The 20,118-nt window shown below is 47.9% G+C and overlaps 1 long non-coding RNA gene and 1 pseudogene across 1 annotated transcript; one reads left to right on the forward strand and one right to left on the reverse strand.

Moving 5' to 3' along the window:
- Positions 1-2,570: 2,570 nt before the first annotated feature.
- Positions 2,571-3,765, reverse strand: LOC123130502 (uncharacterized). Its single transcript, XR_006463847.1, has 3 exons — positions 3,629-3,765; positions 3,421-3,490; positions 2,571-2,841 (listed from the first exon to the last, which is right to left on the reverse strand). It is a non-coding gene; the product is annotated as an uncharacterized lncRNA (long non-coding RNA).
- A 267-nt stretch (positions 3,766-4,032) lies between these two features.
- On the forward strand, positions 4,033-18,307 carry LOC123129553 (cytosolic sulfotransferase 5-like; annotated as a pseudogene).
- Positions 18,308-20,118: the final 1,811 nt, after the last annotated feature.

Below are 20,118 nucleotides of genomic sequence, written 5' to 3' on the forward strand. Positions count from 1 at the left end.
ATATGATCAAACTTAAAAGGTTTAACTTTTCAAAAAAAAATACATCTTATATTTTGAAACAGAGTAATTTTCTTGAAGAAACCGAACAACACCAATGGCGCACCAAAGTGTGCCCAATCCTTCTAGTAGTTTACCACATATAAATTGGGTGGCCTGCAGGAGAGCCATCTCACACAATGCTTCCTTACGGAACTACAATTACAATCCAATCATCAGAAACTCTGTTTTGAAGTTTATGAGAGTTCATAGGGAAGATTAGATATTTTGCTAGATATTGCAAAATCAATTGTGGACGAAAACCCCATGGTCTGAATCATGGATTTTTTTTCACAAGATTCGTCAATATCATTTGCATTTTCGGAAACAGTATGCTCCCCACCCACGAAACTAAGTCATGCTCCACCCTTCCCTCACCGCCGCCGCCACCACCTTTGCCACCGCAGATTCGACCAACACAATCCCAGTTGCGCCACCCTCCAGTGCGGAGCGCCGGTATGTCATCGATGACTCAGTCTCCGGTATCTTTGGGGAGGAGTTATGCTAACCGTTGACAACGTACCTCAACCATCATAATTGACGAGGAAGAAAGAAGTGTCTTTTGTAGTCATAAAGAGACAATCAAACACCTCTTTTCCTGATGCAAGTTTGCTCGTTCTATTATATGTGGTTAGTCATCCAAATTTTGGTTATGTCATTAACACCATATAGTTTAATGGATTCTTGTTCAAGCTCAAGTCGTGGGATTTGTTGTACCTAATCATCCGTTCTTCATTTAATTGGTTGTACGTTCTTACATAGATGGCAATAAGGACGAAAGAAAGACACAATGATTCACATGGGTTAATCATCTGCTGGACTAAGCTTAGCATCAATATAGAGTGGAGCATTAAGAGGGACTTTACCAACTCAAAAAGAGGGAGGGAGAGGGCCTCACCGACCATTGCAAATCCAGTGACTGCTTCTAAACTAAAATTGAGGCGCCTCATAAGGGAAATACCCAATGATCTATGGGGACATTTGTCCCTTGAATCTCACCATTCATTTCCCGCTTGATCAGCACCCCGTTATATGTATCCTGTCTTTTCTGCTTTATATCCCCTAGTATAAGATGCTCTCTGACCTGTTCTGCAGGCGTGACCCAACATCTCATTTAATGCTCCTGGCAGCTCATAAGTGACAACACCGCCGACGCTGACACCTTTTCTTTAATTCATAGGTGCATGTATTACATGTCTCGATTAGTGGCTTAACTACAACATGCACGCTCACTCAATTCTCTAAGCTGCCAAGTCTTTTTACCATTCCTGCTTTTTAGACATTCTTTTGCGAGTATTTTTCTAGACATAATTACCTGACTTAATTCAAGGATGTATTACATGACTGGATTATTGGCATAACTCGATCCTTCCTTGTGATGCTCTTTGTTCTTCCCTTCCCAAGTAAAACTTGACCGGGACACCATGAAGGGGATGGCACTGTTAAAAAAGCTTCGCTTTTAATTATTATTATTTGGATATTTCAATATTTATTTTTCAATTTTAAAAAATTGGGATCACAAAATATTTTTGCTGGAATAACTTTTCATGACATTCTTGGTGGAACAAAATAAATTTAACACAATATACAAGTTACCACTCACACGTTCTATACTAGAAGTATTGATATTTTTCTCTAATGTCGATGGGAGCTTTTCCTTCACGAAACTTATACGAGTGAAAGAAGGTCAAGTTTATTTTAAAAAACGTTTCAGATTTTTTTGACTTTTCTCAGTTATTAATTTTTTCCATGTCACATGTATATACACTTTAAATGAACAACTTTTGAATATTTGAATATATATACAAGTTACTATTCATACTTTTTTGTCCTTGAATTTTGTTTCGCTGAACGCAATGGTTGTTTTTCCTTCTTGAAACTATGTATACGAGTATGAAATAAAGTCAAGATTATTTCAAAAAGTTTCAGTTTTTCTTTGTACTTTTTTGGTAATCACTAAATAGACAACTGCTAACCGTGCCACTAAAAAATATAGATAAATAACATTGTTGGCAAGAAATATTAATAAAAATCACATCAACAACTAACCATTTTGATATAGCTTTACGACCGAAAATAAATTAATTGAGCTTTAAAAGTTTGTTTGGTCTTTACCACCGTTCAAAATTCCGGAGGGACACGCCCTAGCCACCTTAGAACAGGACGAGGCGTGTGTCAGTAGAGCAGCATTTATGCATCGATATAGTAATGGATTACTACGTGAAAACACTGTACCAGATGCTGTCCAAGCCTGTCCTTCTGACAGTATAGCACTTTGGCAGCTGTGTATAACGCGTTTTGGCACAGCAGAAGCATCCCGTATTTCCTAATTCACTACTTTAGCAAAGGATCGCAACACACTTACACACGATGTGGATTCCAGGGATATATATCCCCATAGACCAAACGTCCGCCTCCCGCCTCATAATGGCATCAGCACATCTTCCGATATTATATAGAAGGACTTGTGTGCAAGCCAGCAGGCTACAAGCCTATAGCCAAGCTTACTACTCCGGCTTTCCATGCAGGGGCGGACCCAGGACAAAAATGACCCGGGGTCCCATGTCTATCACATATGCGTGGATATCAAGTCATAATACACATAAAATTAGCACACTTAGCAATACAATATACTTTGAATACGATACGACCGTGAATATGATTACCAAAATTCCAAAATAAAGAGTTCACCTTATGAATATTAGTTGATCGTAGGAAATTGAACAGTAAAGATGAATCAAAGTGTCCAAATTATGAATAAAGTATAACCGATGACGAGAAAATGCAGCGCTAGATCTTGATTGCCTACAAACCAAAAGAAAGAAAAAACTAGTTAGCAACATATCTCTATGATTTGGATGGTACTCATCTATGCTTCTCCTTTTATCTGGATCAAATTTCATTTCTTCTTCCCAATTGATTTCTTCTTCAACTTGAAATGAATTCCTTGTATTATTGGCAGAGCTAGGTTCATGTGTGGAGGCATTATTCTGTCCAGGTGGTGATGGAGAGGCTGGGGCATCAATCCGTTTGTGTGGTGAGGCATCATTTTGTCCGCCCGACTGTGGCAGGACCGAGGTATCATTCTGGTTATGTTCATGCTGGGGTTCTGTTGGGTGTGGATGCTTGTTTCTTTTTGGTTGGTTGGTTGGTGGCTTTATTAATATAAAGTCGGGCCTTTGGCCTTTTGTCTAATATAAAAATATATTATGTTCATGTGACGGGCCTTCATCTTACACTATCCGGTTCTCTTTTTTCAGTAAACTGAGCTTCTCTAATTTGTAATTATTTAGATAATTATATTTTCCGCAAATGAAAAAACTATGAATCATGTGTACATACATAACATGAATTGCAATTGCACCACAATAAAATAGAACTTACTTGACATGTTGCTGGTGCTTCCAGACGTCCTTGTCTACTAGAGTATTGCAATATTGTTCTCCACTGACCACTACAATAGCCAAATAGTCCAATTGCCAATATAATTAAAATCTATAATCTTATCCAGTAGCCCTAATTTCCTAGGGTTAGAGAAACAAAGCAAGAATCGGAACAGGATTTGGAAATTGCAATAGAAGCAGTCACACACCGAATTGGGGTCTGATCCAAGATACATATTCTTTCGTTGTTCACTGATTGGGCAAACTGGGGCGATCTGGCGATAGGCGGCGACTGCGAGCACGACGTACAGGGGCACGAAGCGCAGCGGCGAGTAGAGGAAAGCGACAGGCGAAGGCACGTACGTGTAGATGAATTGATCCAGATCGATGGACGTATGTGATGGGCCTTTGCCAGGGCGTCGCGCGCTGCTAGTCGGCTGGGCCGTCTGCGGCCTTGTAGGCTAGTTGTGGCCTTTTGGTCTGCACGGGGTGTCCCTTTCAAAAATTTAGGGGTGTCCAAGTCTACCTGGGCTCTATATGAATAACGTAAGATAATTTTTTACCCGGTGTCATGGGCTACCTGCTGGGCCAACGTGGGTCTGCCCCTGTTTCCATGGCTGCCTCTGCCGCAGACGATGTTGTTGAGCTTGCGATCACCTCACTTCCCCTAGAGACGCGGTTCCCGCCGTTCCGTCTGAGGCAATATGGTGGGTTCTGGCTGGTGGAGAAGTTCCTCAAGGGTGTTCTAGCCGTCCATTCGGTCGTCGAGACAAGGCCGTCGGATGTCCTCCTCGGTAGCTTCCCCAAGTGCGGCACCACCTGGCTCAAGGCCCTCGCCTTCGCCACACGCAACCTGGTTGAGCACTCGCCCCATGACCTCCACCACCCGCTCCGGCGTTGCAACCCCCACGACATGGTCCGGTACATGGAGATAGAGTTCGGGCGGTTGTTGGACGACGGTGGAGCAGACGACGTGTTCGTGGCGCTCCCCTCACCGCGCTTGCTCGCCACACACCTGCCCTACTCTCTCCTGCCACGGCGCATCACCGCGGAGGAGTCCAGCTGCCGGATCATGTACAGAGAAGGACTTCGGTACAACCCCCCCCCAATAAACGTATAAGGGGTAGTATTGTCCATACTAAATTACACGTACACTATACCCGCCGTCCGTCGTAGGGCCGGCCGCCCGTGTACGTCGCGTCCCGTACTCCCGCGCATCGTACGCGTGCGGTTCGGTAGTGCGATCGGGAAAGGAAAAAAAAGTACGCCCCACCCCGAGACCCCAACTCCACGTACGAAACCCTAGCGGCATGAACGCCGCCGTGGTCCACCGCCGTCACGACGTCGGGCGGCGTCCGTAGTCACCCACGCGCCGTGAAACCGACACCCCATCCCCGCCTAGGAAACCCTAGCGTCATCAACGCCGCCGTGGTCCACCGCCGTCACGACGTCGACCCCGACGTGCCCGTCTAGTCGCGAGCACCGACGGCGTCCGTAGTGACCACACGCCGTGTCGCCGGTGAAACGCCCAGCGCTCGCTCGCCGTTCTGTCCTGGTACGCGCCCTCCACAACGTCGGTGGCAGCAACGCATCGGCGTCGACCCCAGGCGAGGACCCCTCGACGGCGCAGAGTAGGTTAGGATGGCTCTTTTTGTTCTTTTTTTGATGATTTTGATTTGTCCATTGCATTTTTGTGCATTTTTGTAATGCAAAATGATTCCCTACTTAGTTAAATAAGAGAGGAGAGTAGTGACTTCTTAATGACCTCATAATGATTTTGTATGTTCAAATTTGTATGCATGCCACATAGTCATGTCACTGTTGACGAATTTACTGTATTCGCGATGATTTTTTGTGGAATGTTGGCATTGATCTCACACCTTATTTGTATGTGCATAGATGGAGCAAGTAACCGGATACGCCAGTGATGATTCCGGTAGCGATAATGGATCCTCGTCATTGAATGCGAACCAACCTCCCGGAGACAACTATATGAGTCAGGATGAATCGTACAGTGGTAATGTAAGTACCTTGAACGTTGACAAAAATATATTGAACAAAAACTAGTTATTTGACACTAACATGTCCTTTTAAATTTGTACAGGTACATGGCAATGCTGACGATGAGGAATATGATATAGATGAACAATTTTATGCAGATAGTGTGAGCCAGGTATGTTGAAAAAATTGTAGAGAAATGATTGACATTAAAATTGTATGACCACTTATGTTACTTTATATGTGCACAGATAAATGCTAATGGTGACAATGAGCGTAATAATATAGATGATGACAATGCCGAGAGCGAGGTCCATGCATCTCGTAGTGTGAGCGGTAGTCAAGTAAGTTCTTTACATTAATTTTGGTTAGTAAGAATATAAGAAGAGATTGACATGCAAGGTTATATGTCATATTTTGCAGGGAGGTGTTGATGGTCCTAGCGGGAATGATGAGCACATCGATGATGATCAGTTTGACCTTGACATGTGCTATGATGAATATCAGCAAGAGTCACTTGATAGGCATTGGGCAGTGATGGTAAAGACATTCAGGTCATTAGACGAGGTTTACACGTTCTACAACAAGCACGCGAGAGAACGTGGGTTCAGTATCAGGAAGGACTCGCTAAAATTTTCGAAGGATCGCGCAAGGACTCCGCGCTTGAGGAGGTATCTCTGTTCCGCCGCAGGAAAACGACAGGCCAAGTTCTGTACCATGGAAGGCCGGACCCGCAGGCTTAGACCGGAGAGTCGATTCTTATGCGAAGCCCATTTGACAGTTAAGCTTGATAAAAAGCTCAATCTTTGGTATGTCAGCAGTTTCTCCGATGATCACAGCCACACTCTTGCACGACCGGACGAAGTCCCTTTCCTCCGATCTCATAATCAGATGAAAGCATTTGAGAGAGCTGAGATCTTAGCTATGTCTGGAGCTGGGATAAGAAAACATATCATTTTTGACAACATCGTTAGCAGGTATGGGTCGTATGCAAAGTCACCATTTCAGAGGACAAAGTTGTACAACATGTGCTATAGGGAGAAGATGAAATTGCTTGCACAAGGTGATGCTGATACTGCCGTAGGAATCATGTTGACCAGAAAGGACAGAGATCCAGACTTCTTCTTTGAGCACACGGTTGACGCTGAAGGCAGGCTCCAAAACCTCTTCTGGTGTGATTCGCAGTCACGCCGGGATTATCTAGACTATGGTGATGTTGTTGTCTTCGATAGCACATACAAGATGAACAGGTATGGAATGCCGTTCATCCCTTTTGTGGGTCTGAACAACCACCGTTGCACTACTGTATTCGCCTGCGCCATTGTTTCAGACGAGACTGAGGCTACATATGTCTGGTTGCTTAACACGTTCTTGAAAGCTAACTGTCAGAAGAGGCCCAAATCAGTTATTACAGATGGAGATGCAGCGATGATAAGGGCTATTAGGAAGGTGCTTTCTGACGTGTGGCATCGTCTATGTTCATGGCATATTGAAAAGAATATGCAGAAACACCTCAACCACAAGTCATTGAAGGAGTTTAGGGCATTATTGTACTATGCCACTACACATAAGGTTTTTGAGGAGAGATGGGCCGCGTTTGTGCGCAAATGGCAGACGGAGAAAATAAAAACATGGCTCCATAGGATGTACAGGAAGAGGACGCTTTGGGCTGCATCATATTTGTCTGGTGGGTTTTTCCTTGGTATGCGCAGTAATCAGAGGAGTGAGAGTCTGAACTCCAGCCTGCACCTTCATCTTGACTATGGTATGACGATTGTTGACATGATTGTACACTACGAGAATTGTATTGTTCGCCTCCGTGAGAATGAAGCTTATGATGACTACACGGCCTCACAGACTCTTCCAGTAACAGTGACTGAGTGTCAGGCCATTGAGTCGTATGCTGCGAAAGCATTCACGCAGGCAAACTTTTATATGTTGCAACAAGATATGAAGAAGGTACAGGAGCTTGAGGTAATTGATAGACTGACAGGGACCGATAGTCAGAGATTTGTGGTTGCGTGGAAGAATAACAGGGATCACAGATTTAATGTGGACTATACGCCAGGTAACTCGGCAGAAACTATAAAGTGCAGTTGCCGAAGTATGACTCGCAAAGGGCTTCCTTGCAAGCATATTATTCATGTTTTGAATGCACTGAACTTACCTGTGATACCCAAGTGTTGTGTCCTGCGAAGATTCTCAAAAAAAGCACGAGCTGGACTGCCAGTGAAGCGCACCAGCGATTTGTTTGCGTGGGGTTGGTCGAGTGGTGAGGACAGAGCTAGATATAGTGAGTTGACCATTAAATCTTCAGAAGCCTGTCATGTCGCATGCAGTAATCCTTTCTTATTCGACAAGTTGATGGCAGCTCTGGATGATATTATAGTGAATAAGGATATTCAGGGAAATGAAGATGATATTCAGCGAAGCTTCGTGAACAGTAATCCATTTGAGCCTAACCGAGATCATATTCTGGTTCGTGATCCAGTAAAGGTTTCCACCAAGGGCGCACCTAAGCAGAACAGTAGAGGTCGCGGTAAGGGTGGCCCAGATGTGACAAAAAATGAGAGGCCTAAAGCATTTGACGAGAAATCTGGACGAAAATGTAGCATATGCAGCGGCTCAGGTCATAACAGGAGCACATGCAGCAAAAATGAAGAGTATGTCTATTATTTGTTTATGTCAGTTTTGTTGTTTCATTAACGGTGCATTGATTCTCATATTTTTTGTATGCAGCAACTGGGCTTGAAGACTCAAGTGTAGACGATGCGAGTGTTTTACCTCTTCCATTTATATGAAGAACATTTGTAAAATTTATGTTCGTGTTGAGTATTTTATGTGTGAAACATGATTATTGCGTACGGACCGTTGTCATTTCAGACTTGTTATTTTGTGTCAACTACAATAAAATTACTGTGGTGACAATTGTTATGTTGAGACAACATTGTTGTTGATATAAATATTCACTATTCATTGTTTATTTTATGAATTCTGCATGTATTTACTACAGTCCCGTCGGCTGTCAAATATATCAAAATAGAAGAAGCACTCTGTGAACTGTTGTTGAAAAAAAAAGAAAAAAAATGCCCGCCCGTCTCCACAGCGTGACTTAGTAAGCCCGTCGTTATCAAGCCCAACGGGACCCTACAACAAGCGTTTCGGAGCACGCCGTGGAAACCAGGCCCAACAGGGCAGCATCGACGCGGCACATCGACGGGGTAGTAATCAGAGGAGTTCAATACAACGACGGGAGCTGAGTATATAAACTAGTCGGCGTCGCCTTCGGCCGTCGAGGTGGGACTAAACTTGTGTCGGTTTCACTGGCGCGGCGTCTCAGCGGTGGTAACTGGGCCGGCCCACGGCGCGTCGAGCCGTCGAGAAGACCGCGCCGTCAATAGCCTTTTTGGGCCGGCCCACGTCGCGTCGAGCAGTCGAGAAGACCGCGCCGTCCAGTGCCTTTTTGGGCCGGCCCACGTCGCGTCTGGCTGTGTCCAGGTCGCCCCGCGGCCGACGCAAGTTTAGTCCCACCTCGCCGGCCGAAGGGGACGACGACCTGCTTATATACTCAGCTCCCGTCGTTGCATTGAACTCCTCTGATTACTACCCCGTCGATGTGCCGCGTCGATTCTGCCTTGTTGGGCCTGGTTTCCACGGCGTGCTCCGAAACGCCTGTTGTAGTCGCCCGTTGGGCTTGATAACGACGGGCTTACTAAGAAACGCCGTGGAGACGGGCGGGCATTTTTTTTATGTAAAATAATTTTTAAGTAAAACGCAGTGTGCTGCCATAGTTTAGTGCACAAAAATTTAACGACGACATGATTACATATAACTATTCGGCAACAAAAAAACATGTAAACAAAATAAATCATTATATAATATTTATGAAACGAAATATCATGTGGACAGAAAAAAACATTTGGAAAAGTGCCGAGTCTATTACATATAACTATTCAGAAGCAGAGTGTATTACATAAAATTTATAAGCAAGTGCGCAAAGCGTTTGGAAAATAAAGTCCTCCAGTACCACCCAATCACATGCAAAACTCCTCCGTGCCGCATCTATTTCTTCTTCTTTGATATCCGAATAACTTTGTTTTTCACTTCATCAAGCTTGTTTCTTTCCGAAAATATAAGTTGCGCAATCATTAACTCTCTTGAATCATCAATTGAGGTCTGAAAAAAAATGGTGTTAGCACAGCGTTCATTGTACATCGTAGTCCAAACATGACTTGCGTACCTGTGAAAATAAGCCTGTCCATTTGTCACCATCCCAATTTTGAAAGCATCGAAGGAGAAATAGTCCACACGAATTCCTAGTGCATACAATTTACGAAGATTAAATATCTACTGTACATACAAGACCAACATTCTGTCGAAGTAAAAACTCACCCATCATGTTGTTTTGGCATGTCATACGTTTGAATAGGCCACTTGGAAACATCCGGATAATTCACAATTCCGGTTGCATTTGCTTCTTGGATATCTTCTGCTAGTTGTTTTCTCTAAAGATATAACAAACATGGTGGAAAGCATGTCATTCAGTGTACTAAAGAAAACGAATGTTACCAAATGCACATTTGCAAGTTAAACCTACCAGGTCCTCAACGAGTTCTCTAGTAACAGTGTCAAGTTTTCCGGTCATCAACGAGTCAAGAACCTGAAACTCTCTTTTTCCGCTATGCATGACGACAGTAATCCAGTGATTATTTTGCTTGTTTAGAGGAATGTAAGTCTGCATCACAAGGACCATAAAACACAATCATCACATAATATCGTATGTATGTACCGTGTTAACAATCAAACTTACCTTTGATTTTTTGAAATACTCGTCCTCACATCTGTTCACGGGTCCATTACTATGCGACTCTGCTTCATAATCATTACCGGCGGTCTTCTTTCCGGGTCTAACGTGAAGCAACCAATGTATCCTCCAAGTTGTTAACATGAAACGATCATCATTAACTTTGTCGACCAAAAATGATGAGTATGCATCAATTACCTATAAATAATGTGTTAGATTTAACAATGGTATTTTCGAATGAATTGTAAAACAATATATGAAATTAACTTACGTCGCCACTTAGCCACTCATGGTTAATAATCTGACAAGCTCTCCTCACAGTGAGACCTTCTTCCATGCCATCATTGAAAATTTCTGTTTTGGCATGTTTTTGTAAATGCTCATGCGCACGCACGTACTTGATGGACGCTTTCACCACATCATACTCATCACCAGATTTGTTAACATCACCATTTTGGAACAATTCTGTAACGCACCACTCAAATACTTACAAACGCAAATACATAAATAATTGTTACGCAATAACAATTAGAAACACAGAAAACTTACTTCCTTTGGCAGAACGTTTTGCACGTTTGTTTGGTTTAGGGACCACATAAGGAGACTTGACATGTTGTGATCCTCTGCGCTTGCGCCTGCCAGTAACCTCCTCCACTTCCTCTTGTACTCCTTGAGAACCAACCGACACATGCGATGCGATTTCGTCCGTCTCTAAAGATGTGGCAGCTTTTTCATCTGATACTTCTGGTACTTGGACAGGATCATCCATATCACCCTTGAAACTATCCCAGTACTCAGGTGTGCAGTAAAAAGGTGTGTTTTCACGAGAAGTTACATCAACGCCGTTATCATCCTTTTGCAAATTCATTTTGGAAGGTGTGCGGAACCGGTCTGAATCATCTTTTTGATATAAAAACTCTTTTTGCGGACGTTCAACATCGTTTGAAGACTCATTAATGCCTCCGTACAGATTCTCTTCGTCCTCTTCCAGGTTACTGGGTTTGTAGGAGACGCCGGTTTTGTTCAGTTTCTCAATCATCCTCTGCAAGAAAACATTTCATCTTAGTTCTTCAATTCAGTGATGGACATTAAAGAGACGTGCTCAAGTGTTACCTGTGCGCATAACTCTGGCAAACGAAGCATTTCCTTCTTGCTACTAGTTTTCTTGGTTTTTTGAGCTTCTTCTTCCGCAATTTTTTTCAACCTATACTCCTCTGTAATGTTGTCATCGATCTACAAGTGCAACAAGATAATTATACATAAAAACCATATGCACACTTTACTTTATTTCATAAATGTAAAAAAATGATTACTAGGATTACCATCCCAACACCACGACCATATTCGTAGTCGTATTTGTCTCTTCTCACAGCCATATCTTCCGTCCAGTTCCTCATCAGCGGGCTCAACAATGCCAACGGATCATATTTTGGACCGGTGATTGGTTGCACCTTCTCCCAGTATAGGTACTGCAAAACACATAAACTAATTAAATTACATGTTCTTCCGTGCCATTTTATAACAAAAGTGTTGAAATTAATAAATAGAACGTACTTGCAAAAGGGCGAGGTTCCCCTGGGGCCACTGCCTAACATGGCCGTCCTGCAGAAGCTTACCAATCTCCGATAAACAGAATCGTGAAGTGAATGCATTCCAGTTGAACTTCCTTATCAACTTAATATTTTTCACTAAGGCATAGTACTTTTTCGGAACGTATTCATGAGACACTGGTGCAATTATAGTTCCTAAGAGAACTAGAAATGTCATCCGAATAAAGTCATCATCAGTGCTCTTATCCTTCACAATCTTTTCTATGAGATCATCAATCATGATCTTACCATTTTTCTTGCTAACAAAACTAACTGGTATTTTTTTGGTTGCTTTTTCTCCTTCAGTACTAAGAAACCCAAAAACATCCACTCCATTGTTTTTCCAACCAAATATGGAGTACACATCATCAGGCCTTAATGAAATAAGACCTTTACATCCAGCAGTACTTCCAGAACTCTCTTGAACCATGAATTTTTTGCTACTCGGATTGTAACTTTGGAGTAAAAAGTGAAGCAAAAAATCACGCATCCTTATCGATGGTATTCTAAACATGCCCTGCATATCCGTTTCATAAAACCTGAATTTCTGACTTGGTGACAGTTTGTCAACTAGGCTAACCCACTTTTGAACAGAACATGGAATCACACCGTCGATATTCATACTGCATCAAATAGATTTCTGTCACATACCATCATACTGTTATGAGCCTCGTTGTATAAAAGAACTGGAAAAAAAACTTACACGACGGCGACGATGGGAGAGGCACCGGCGGCGTATAGTGGCGACGGGTGAGGGGACGCAAGCCGGCGCGGGCGCACCGACGGAGTTTGTACGGTGGGGCGACGGTGGGAGAGGCAGCGACAACGTAAACAAGGCGACGGGTCAGGTCAGGGCAGGCCGGCGCGGCCGCACCGGCGCCGTTTTGGAGTGTGGGGCGACGGGCGGTGTACGGTGGCAGCACGTGCAGATCGCGGCGGCGGCGAGACGGGGTGACGTAGAAGGAAATTTTGCATGCACGTCGGCTAACGACGTCGCCCGAGCGCTGATTGCGGCGTCGTTTGTTAGTGGGACGGCCCCATGCACGCATGCGCGTCGGTTAGCGAGACGGCCGGCGTTTTTTTTTGCAGGGCCTCATTTTTTTTACTAAATAAATTGGCATATTTTTTTTAACTGTATCAAAAATTTTTATCTTAACCAATTTTTTAAACTTAATCAAATATGCTCTTTTTTTAACTTAGCCAAACGTGCCCAATTTTTTTCCACGTGCTACTGTGGCCTAGCAGGGCACGCACGCAAAAAATTATCCCGTTTCGAGTCCGTATGCATTTTCTACCATTTTCCAGGCAGAAAACCCAGAAAATACTGCTCGGACGTGACGCAACGTGCGTTCGTTGTCGGATTTCGTTCATTTTGGCCGTGGGGTGCCCGGGTGGGGCCCCACACGCGCTCCCATAAGTTGGGTGCAATCCGTCAAACCGCTCAGGTACTTGCTGTGGAAGGGGGTGGTTTCGGTATGGCCGGAGGGGACCCTCGGTCACACCTCTCCGCTTCGCATCCGCCAAACGTGCCCAATTTTTTTCCACGTGCTACTGTGGCCTAGCAGGGCACGCACGCAAAAAATTATCCCGTTTCGAGTCCGTATGCATTTTCTACCATTTTCCAGGCAGAAAACCCAGAAAATACTGCCCGGACGTGACGCAACGTGCGTTCGTTGTCGGATTTCGTTCATTTTGGCCGTGGGGTGCCCGGGTGGGGCCCCACACGCGCTCCCAGAAGTTGGGTGCAATCCGTCAAACCGCTCAGGTACTTGCTGTGGAAGGGGGTGGTTTCGGTATGGCCGGAGGGGACCCTCGGTCACACCTCTCCGCTTCGCATCCGCCAAACGTGCCCAATTTTTTTCCACGTGCTACTGTGGCCTAGCAGGGCACGCACGCAAAAAATTATCCCGTTTCGAGTCCGTATGCATTTTCTACCATTTTCCAGGCAGAAAACCCAGAAAATACTGCCCGGACGTGACGCAACGTGCGTTCGTTGTCGGATTTCGTTCATTTTGGCCGTGGGGTGCCCGGGTGGGGCCCCACACGCGCTCCCAGAAGTTGGGTGCAATCCGTCAAACCGCTCAGGTACTTGCTGTGGAAGGGGGTGGTTTCGGTATGGCCGGAGGGGACCCTCGGTCACACCTCTCCGCTTCGCATCCGCCAAACGTGCCCAATTTTTTTCCACGTGCTACTGTGGCCTAGCAGGGCACGCACGCAAAAAATTATCCCGTTTCGAGTCCGTATGCATTTTCTACCATTTTCCAGGCAGAAAACCCAGAAAATACTGCCCGGACGTGACGCAACGTGCGTTCGTTGTCGGATTTCGTTCATTTTGGCCGTGGGGTGCCCGGGTGGGGCCCCACACGCGCTCCCAGAAGTTGGGTGCAATCCGTCAAACCGCTCAGGTACTTGCTGTGGAAGGGGGTGGTTTCGGTATGGCCGGAGGGGACCCTCGGTCACACCTCTCCGCTTCGCATCCGCCAAACGTGCCCAATTTTTTTCCACGTGCTACTGTGGCCTAGCAGGGCACGCACGCAAAAAATTATCCCGTTTCGAGTCCGTATGCATTTTCTACCATTTTCCAGGCAGAAAACCCAGAAAATACTGCCCGGACGTGACGCAACGTGCGTTCGTTGTCGGATTTCGTTCATTTTGGCCGTGGGGTGCCCGGGTGGGGCCCCACACGCGCTCCCAGAAGTTGGGTGCAATCCGTCAAACCGCTCAGGTACTTGCTGTGGAAGGGGGTGGTTTCGGTATGGCCGGAGGGGACCCTCGGTCACACCTCTCCGCTTCGCATCCGCCAAACGTGCCCAATTTTTTTCCACGTGCTACTGTGGCCTAGCAGGGCACGCACGCAAAAAATTATCCCGTTTCGAGTCCGTATGCATTTTCTACCATTTTCCAGGCAGAAAACCCAGAAAATACTGCCCGGACGTGACGCAACGTGCGTTCGTTGTCGGATTTCGTTCATTTTGGCCGTGGGGTGCCCGGGTGGGGCCCCACACGCGCTCCCAGAAGTTGGGTGCAATCCGTCAAACCGCTCAGGTACTTGCTGTGGAAGGGGGTGGTTTCGGTATGGCCGGAGGGGACCCTCGGTCACACCTCTCCGCTTCGCATCCGCCAAACGTGCCCAATTTTTTTCCACGTGCTACTGTGGCCTAGCAGGGCACGCACGCAAAAAATTATCCCGTTTCGAGTCCGTATGCATTTTCTACCATTTTCCAGGCAGAAAACCCAGAAAATACTGCCCGGACGTGACGCAACGTGCGTTCGTTGTCGGATTTCGTTCATTTTGGCCGTGGGGTGCCCGGGTGGGGCCCCACACGCGCTCCCAGAAGTTGGGTGCAATCCGTCAAACCGCTCAGGTACTTGCTGTGGAAGGGGGTGGTTTCGGTATGGCCGGAGGGGACCCTCGGTCACACCTCTCCGCTTCGCATCCGCCAAACGTGCCCAATTTTTTTCCACGTGCTACTGTGGCCTAGCAGGGCACGCACGCAAAAAATTATCCCGTTTCGAGTCCGTATGCATTTTCTACCATTTTCCAGGCAGAAAACCCAGAAAATACTGCCCGGACGTGACGCAACGTGCGTTCGTTGTCGGATTTCGTTCATTTTGGCCGTGGGGTGCCCGGGTGGGGCCCCACACGCGCTCCCAGAAGTTGGGTGCAATCCGTCAAACCGCTCAGGTACTTGCTGTGGAAGGGGGTGGTTTCGGTATGGCCGGAGGGGACCCTCGGTCACACCTCTCCGCTTCGCATCCGCCAAACGTGCCCAATTAACGCTTCAGAAAATGTTAATGAATTCAAAAATTCTCGGATTCATAAATATTACTGAATTATAAATATTCTCTGGTTCATAAATTTAAATAATTTAAAAACATTTCGGAAAATGTAAATGAATTTAAAAATTCTTGTATTCATTCATATATTTTAATGAATTTAAAACTATTTCAAAAAATGTTAATGAATTCAAAAATTCTCGGATTCATAAATATTAATGAATTATAAATTTTCTCTGGTTCATAAATTTAAATAATTTAAAAATATTTCGGAAAATGTAAATGAATTTAAAAATTCTTGTACTCATTCATATATGTTAATGAATTTAAAAATATTCTCTGATTCATAAATGTTAATGAATTTAATAATATTTCAGAAAATGTTAATGAATTAAAAATTAAAATATCTCAACTTTCACAGAATAATTTTTTTCAGATAATATTTTTTATTTTATGTGTTTCCGATAATTGCATACCTTATTCTGTGCTATGTATATTCGATGCAAATTTTTTAAATATATTACAAACATTTTTATGCATTTTGAGGAAAATTTTCAATTTTTCTCAAAATAAGCGTTCAATATTTAGCTAATTTTTTGAACAAACTTTGAAGACAAATTTCAAACTAGATTGAACATAAATATATTTTACATAGTCCATTCAACATTACCGAAACCAGACGAGTTTTTTCGAACATAAGCGATACATAGTTCATACTTAGAACATTTAAAAAAAATAACTACTCCTCGTCGTCGCTACCCAACAGATCGATGACCTCCCCGACGTCACCGCCGTCACCCCCGCCCTCGTCGTCGTCGTCGCTGTCCTGGGCCAGCCGCTCCCAGTCGATGACGTCGTCGTCCGACGACTCCGGCGGCTCCGCCTCCGCCTGCGGGACCACTGGCGGAATCGCCGCCGCCGCCTGGATCGCTGCCGCCTGCTCGGCGGCCTCCCTTGCAGCCGCCGCCGCCTCTGCAGCCGCCGCTGCAGCCGCCGACGCGCGTAGGGCGACGAGGTAACCCGGCGTATCGTCGGGATCACCGTCCTCCCGAAGAACTAACTGCTCCGGCGGCAGTTCCACCTCCGGCGGGGCGGGGGGATCGGCGGGCGCCGGCGCAGGTGCGGGAGGAGCCCGACGGCCGCGCGCTGCTGGACGGGGGCGCGGGACAAGAAGGCGGCGACGGTCGCCGACGAGGTCAGGCGTGACGCCGGACTCCGCCAGCCGGAACGCGCCGATGACGGCGGCGTACTCTTTGCCGTCCCAGAACGCGTGACGGCCGGCGATGTTGTTGCGGCCGCCGGTCCGCTTCTCCTCGGCGGTGGCGCCTGGCCCGCGCGTCGGGTAGCCGTCCTTGTCGAGCTTCCAGTCGTGCGGAAGACGGCAACCCGGCGGCACGAGGAGCCCGAACCGGTGCAGCTCCTCCGTCTCCGGCGTACTCAGGCTCGACGGCCACGCGCTGGGTCCGTCGTCGCCGCCGGTGCCGGAGCTGCTGCCGCGGTGGAACGACATGTCGCCGGCGGGATTTTGGGAGGTGGAGACGGGAGAGGAGCGGTCTTTGCGTCGTCGGGCGGGGAGCGGTGTTTGCGGCGACGGGCGGACGGGGGTGAGATTTATAGGCAGACGGCGGGGCAGCGGGCGGTCGGGTCGTCGGGCTATCAATGCGACGGCAGTCGAGGGCGGGCGGCGCAGCAACGACGGGACGGGGCGGCGGGGCGGCAGGCGAGGGGACGGACGGGGACGGGGCGGCGGGGCGGCAGACGAGGCGACGGGACGGGGCGGCGGGCGGTCGGGCCGTCGGGCTATCAATGCGACGGCAGTCGAGGGCGGCGGCGCGGCAGACGAGGGGACGGGGCGGCAGGCGAGGGGACGGACGGGACGGGACGGGGCGGCGGGCCGCAGTTCACGCGCCACGACGCGCTTTCAGCGGGCGACGCGTGGTTTGACCACCGACGCGCTTGACCACCGACGCGGTAAAAAAACATACGTCGCCACAGTAAAAAGAAAATGCGTAGACGTACGTACGTCGACGGGCCGCGCGGGTACGTCGCGGGGCCGGGACTGGGGGAGGGGCAGGGGCAAAGATCATCCTACCCTTTTTTAAGTTTTCAGGCGAAGGGGTATAGGACGATCTGGACCGTTAATGTTTTCAGGGGGTTGTACCGAAGAAGAAGTGTCATGTACATCTGCCGGGACCCAAAGGACGCATTCATTTCCTCGTGGTTCTTCACCATGAAGGAGGCGGCGGCCACGGCTGCTCGAGCACAAGCCGGCGAGGACACGGACAAGCAGCAGACGGAGCCGGCGCCGTACACATTCGAAGAGGCGTTCGAGCTGTTCTGCGACGGCAAATGTGTCAACGGCCCGCAGTGGCGCCACGTGGTGGGCTACTGGGAGGAGAGCAGGAGGCGGCCGGAGAAGGTGCTCTTCCTCCGGTACGACGAGATGCTTTGGAACCCCGCGAGGAACGTGAAGAAGCTGGCGGAGCGGAGTTCATGGGGTGCATCTTCTCCCGCAAGGAGGAGGCCGATGGAGTGGTGCAGGCCATCGTGGAGTTGTGCAGCCTCGAGAGCCTGAAAAACATGGCCGTGAACAAGAGTGGCAGCCATGGTCCTGGAGCAACCACATCACACCGGCAATGGCGGAGCGGCTGGACAAGATCGTCGAGGAGGCACTGCAAGGCTCTGGGTTCAGCTTCGCCGTCGCAGAATCGTCCTGGTGAATGTGCTAGCGACATGCATGGATGCATGCATCAGCATGCATGATATGTCGGCGTTGTGCCCTGGATATGTTGAGCACTTTGTGCGCTGTGCTTGATCATCCGTAATAAGTCGATAATAAAGCTTGTCGTCGTGGAGCACGTAGCCAATTTTCCTCACACACACAACTTCCTTGCAACTATTTACAAACACAAGGGTGTCGAGTCCTTCGATTTTTCATCGGAATATTGGATGACAGACAAATTGGGCAGCTATTGCTTGTGAATTAATTGGAAATCAGCTTCAGTAAGACACACAAATCAGTGGTTGCGGCGATGGCGTCAATGGATGAAACTCAAGCGCCTTTCACCAGGCCAACTACTCCGAACCAAATTACAACAAAATACTAGTTCAGTAATGATATCATGATAGCCACAGGTCCAACCTACTACACTACATCACAGATGCTAATCTCACTTGAAACCTTCAGGGTGGACGCGGTCGGGATCAGCAAATATCGGCGCGGTGGGGATGGGCGGGGCGGGGCAGTGCATCTCCTCTTAGCTTCTCCCAGCTTCATGTAAGCGATCTTCTTGCCGGTAGCATTGGTCGTTGCCACGGATTGGTGCGGCAACGGCGGCTGCGGAGCAACGCGTTTCTTTCCAGCCGCTTCCTTGGTAGCGTTTGCCGACTTGACGGCGGCACGGCCGTTTGAGATGGAAGAGATCGGCGCGGATCGGCATGCTAACGGAGAGGCGGATGGCTTCTCTGGAATTCTCACACTCGCTACGCCAGAAACCTTCATGGTGGTCGAGGTCAGGGTCGTCATCGTCCGCGGGACAGGGGGCCTCTTCAGAGCTTCTCCCAGGTCCAAGTAAGTGATCTTCTTGCCTGCAGCATTGGTTGTGGCGATTCTGGCGAAAGGGATGAGCGCGGGTCGGTGCGGCGGCGGCAGCGGTGGCGGCGGAGCAGAGCGTCTGTTTGCTACCCCTTCCTTCGTAGCGTTGGCCCGGTTCATGGTGACAGCGCCGGTTGACGTGGAAGAGATCAGCGCCGATTGGCGTGGCGACGGCGAGGGCGATGCAAAGGACTTTCTTGCAACTCTCTCCTTGGCCTCGTTGACGACATTCCTGCGGCGCTCGAGATCACGACGGATCTGGTCGTGCAACGCCGAGGAAAAGCACTGCGCCATGAGAGCGGGCGTGCTGATGGTTGCGGAGCAACCACAGGATTGCTCGATCGGCGAGGGTGCTGTGAGTTGCCGGGCAGCGGCCCTAGCTCCTAGCTAGGCTTATATCCAGCGGGAGCTCGCTGAGGTGGAGTCGGACTTAAGGGGGGAAGCGTGCGTGCCAAGCAGTGCGTGAACCAGGAGCGATGCGTGTACATACACGAACTCTGCAGTGTTTCCGAGCCTTGTTAGGTGTAAAATTGCCATTCAAAAACGTTGGCATGCATACGCGATGCATACGTGCAGAGCCAGGAGGTCGCCGAGGTGGAGTCGGACTCGAGGAGAGATGCGTGCGTGCCAAGCACTGCGTGAACCAGGAGGAATCGAGTTGCAAAGCTTCATCTTGGAGGAGCGATGCGTACGTACGTACACGAATTCCGTAGCCTTGGGGTTCCGTTCTGTGAAAAAACAAAAGGGCACTTATAGGCGCCGGCGCACCAGCCGAAAGTTTCGGCCGGTCCAGTCCAGGCCGTCGGATGTGAGCCACGCGGCCATTGGATCCAGTCAAAAAAAACAGATCGCCCCAGCTTCTTCGTTCTCGGGAGTCGGCCTGGATCCGCATCTCCCCTCGAGGAGCACGGCACCGCGCCTCCTGTCCCCCTTCGG

The sequence above is a fragment of the Triticum aestivum genome, chromosome 6A (assembly GCF_018294505.1).
Source record: "Triticum aestivum cultivar Chinese Spring chromosome 6A, IWGSC CS RefSeq v2.1, whole genome shotgun sequence".
Taxonomy (NCBI): Eukaryota; Viridiplantae; Streptophyta; class Magnoliopsida; order Poales; family Poaceae; genus Triticum; species Triticum aestivum.